Source organism: Wasmannia auropunctata, unplaced genomic scaffold (assembly GCF_000956235.1).
Source record: "Wasmannia auropunctata unplaced genomic scaffold, wasmannia.A_1.0 LD336051.1, whole genome shotgun sequence".
NCBI lineage: Eukaryota > Metazoa > Arthropoda > Insecta > Hymenoptera > Formicidae > Wasmannia > Wasmannia auropunctata.
The window spans coordinates 158,097-161,933 of NW_012026839.1; positions in this window are offsets into that span (position 1 = coordinate 158,097).

Sequence of the window (3,837 nt, forward strand, 5' to 3'; positions counted from 1 at the left end):
TGTCTAATCAAATACTTGGCAATTTATATATGGTCCCATATTTGTTTTTGGACAATTTTTTTGGACAACTTTTATTTGTTAAAATAATATTTTTGGTTTAGAAAAGACGTATCTAATGTATACACTAATTGTATAGACGTATCTATAATGGATACACTTGTATATACTTGGCGTAAATTTTTTTTAATGATTAGTATCTCGATAACTATTGCAAAGATCGCAAAATGATAGAGGACTTTTTTGTTCAGTTTGGTCCGCACTACCTGCTCACAAGCGCTGTACCATTGAGTATGAGACGCTCTGTATATACATATAACATTAATTTAATATGCTTTTATTAATAATTTTTATTATTGCGTTGTAAGGAATTTTAATATTTTAGTATTATTATACGAATATATATGTATACATTTATTATTATTTATATACAATACTTATTATTATTTATATACAATTAATTTTACTCGTTTACTATATTTTTTAATATTGCATTTATTATTATTATTTTAAGTCTAAAAAATTGTAACATTATTTTGTTTACATGCTTCATATGCGTAAATGACATACAATTTTACTCGTTTACTATATTTTTACTATACTTTATTACACTGTATTCTTACTTTACTTTCATTTTACTATGAATAAACTAAATTAATTTGATAAATAATTTATTACAATGCTGCCTTTAGTAATTAATGTTTTAATTGAATACGAGCTTTCGTGATAAATTAAAGAAGATAAAAAAAATTAATCGCTAGCGCCAACTGTCTGCTGAAAGTAATGCGTAAACCTCGCTTTTCACGGGCTTCCGCCAAGATCTTATCTTCCAATTAGACTTCTGCCATTTTGCTTTTTAAAGATTTGAACAATATGTACATAAAATTTCAGACTTGTACCAAGTATTTTAAATTTTCATTAATTTTGCGCAATTTTAACTAACCCTTTCGTCCAGTGCTTTGTCCCCCATTTAGATTTCTGCCATTGTGATATGTTATTCGGAACATTAGACACTAATTCTACAAAGTTTCAGCCTTGTACTAATACTTTTAATAAGCTGTAAAAATTTACATGTTTGTCCACCCCGCTCATACCTATACGTCCCCGGAAGCGACACGGCAGAAGTGCGTTTTCGTTAATGGCGATAGTAATTGAACCTTTTTAGGTAGAAATTGACCTTGTACCGAGTAATTTTGAAATCCGTGTAGCCAGCTCCCCGTCTAATACCAATTAATGGTATATATCTTTTTAATAGATCAAAAAGATGGAATATGTGTTAATTAAGATCTATTTTGTTCATAAATATAAAGTTTACATATAAAATATAAACAAATATGAAGTTACAATTTTTACTAACAAGTAAGACTTATTTTTGTATATGCAAAATGGCATTTGAAATAAAGGAATTAAAATAAATACAATCGAGAAACGTTCACATTTTTCTAAAAATCAAAAAGATCCTATAAGAAGACTATAAAAAATGTCAATATAAAGTCATTCTTTTAGTCATTTAAAATCTAGATTTTAATCAAAATGTAAAAAATGAAGTAAATTCAATCAATTTGACGTCAAATTGATATTATCTTGACTTTTCTGTTTTCCTTCGGACAGAACTGCACTTTATTAAAATTTAAAAATATAGCAGTTGGTGTATTTATAGGAGATAATGACAGTTCTAGTATTTCTGCCATAAGGAAAGTTATTGACCATCCAATATTAAAGCAATCAGATAAAAATCATACTGCTAAAGGTGTTACAAATTTATTGTATAAAATAGATATATCAAAAGATCCAGATAAAATAATTAACTTCAGATAATATTAAATATTTACAAAGATGTTTCACAGCATATGCTATATCACAGAATAAAGGAAACGTAGAGAAAATGTCAGTAGCCATAAAAAATATACCATATCATGTTTTCAATATTCATAATAATTGTGAACATTAATGTGGCTATACTACGAATCCTGATTATAATCGTACTACTATAATTGGTGGTTTTGAAAACTACATTCTTTTTGAAGAATTAAAAGGTACATTTGAAAAATTATCTGCCAATGCTCATAACTTTTCAATGGGAGCTTTAAGTCAAACCAATGAGAGTTTAAATGCTCTCATAACAAAAAAATCCCAAAAATATTTGTTATAGCTAAACAGAATCTGCCGATTTGCAAGTAGCAACTGCTGTGACTCAAAAAAATAGAAGCCAACAATATTTGCAGGAAGTATATGAGAAATATGCATTAAGTTCCGGATCTTATTTGAAAAAACATATTGCAAAAACTGATAAACTAGCATGTATAAGAAGTTTAAAAATAAAAACACCTTAATTCTTTTAAATACACTGCTCAAAAAAATTATGGCATAGAAAAATTTTGAGCAAAAATTAATAAACTTTGGTTAACGGTAACTCCGCGAAAAATTATCGTAAAATGATGAACTTTTTTTTAAATGAAAGCTTGAAATCTCTACTTTAAGATACAGTGAGTTGATTTTAAATTTAATGCACCTCTCTTGCTGTAAACTGTTAAATTTGAGAGCATGTTTGCCACACTGAAAATTGCAAAGTTTGAACGAGTGCACGGACTTGCTAAAATTTTTCCCGGGATGCGGTTTCCAGCGTCATAAAGTTGGAATCTTTCTCTTTAATTTGAAAAAAAAAAAAAGAAAAAAATCAAGTCGCTGCGATTTTTTTTTCACAAAATTACAGCATTTTGAAATAACCCTTGTATTTTTCTCATGTATGTTTGACATTATCTGATGTGCACTATAAGGAGGTTGGCAATCGGACTTTGCACATTGTGTGCGTGCGGATATGTGTAAAACATACACATATACACACGGAATGCAAAATCCGATCATCAACCTATAGTGCGTGAGATATTTGAGGTAATCGATTAAAATGGGACACCCTGTGTGTATATATATATATATATATACATATATATATATATATAAATATATATATTTATTACTTTAAATATCTTGTCATTCATTTATAAGCTCGAAAGAAATCACATCAAAATAAATGTACTAATAACGAAATAAACTGTTAATTATGAAATATTTATATGTAAAAAAAGAAATAAATACAAAAATTTTAGTGAATTAAAATCATTTTAGTAATATAAAAATGTTTTATTGGAGAAAATACAATTTTTGCTTCTAGCGAAAAATAATATAAATCGTTTAAGGAGGTATTCTAGTCTAGCGGATCGGAAAAATCGATTTTTTTGTTTTTACATATTTTGCAAGTATTTGATATGAAAAATATATCTGCAAAAGGATTTAGCCCGATTCACAAAATTAACAAAGTTATAGGCCTGTACTCGTTATCAATTTTTATATTTGAGATCGTCTTAAGTATAGTCTTAAGATGTTACAAGCCAATAACAGAGCCGTATTAGCATCTTAAGACATTACTTAAGACGGCTTTGAAATAAAAACCGACTTATGAATACCGGCCATAGCACTTGATAGAGAGTGGTCTCAATCTATGTAATCATGTACAAAAAACTTTAAACCCATTTTTCTCAAAACCACGTTTTTCAAATTGGTACCCATGATATCTCGAAAACCAATTAACCAATCAATTTGGGCTTGTGCCCACATCTTCAGCATATTTGTGGCTATAGCCCCTACCTCGATCAAGTCAAAATGTTTTTTTTTAAATTTTTACAACCTTTGAAGTTGAAAAAAATCTAAAATTAATTTTCAAAATAATGTCAATTTTTAAATTTTTAATATTTTATTTATGTTCTAGTACCAACTTTAGCCAAACTTATACTAATTAAGAATTTCTTTGATTTAGATCGGAAGAGCACACGTCTGAACTCC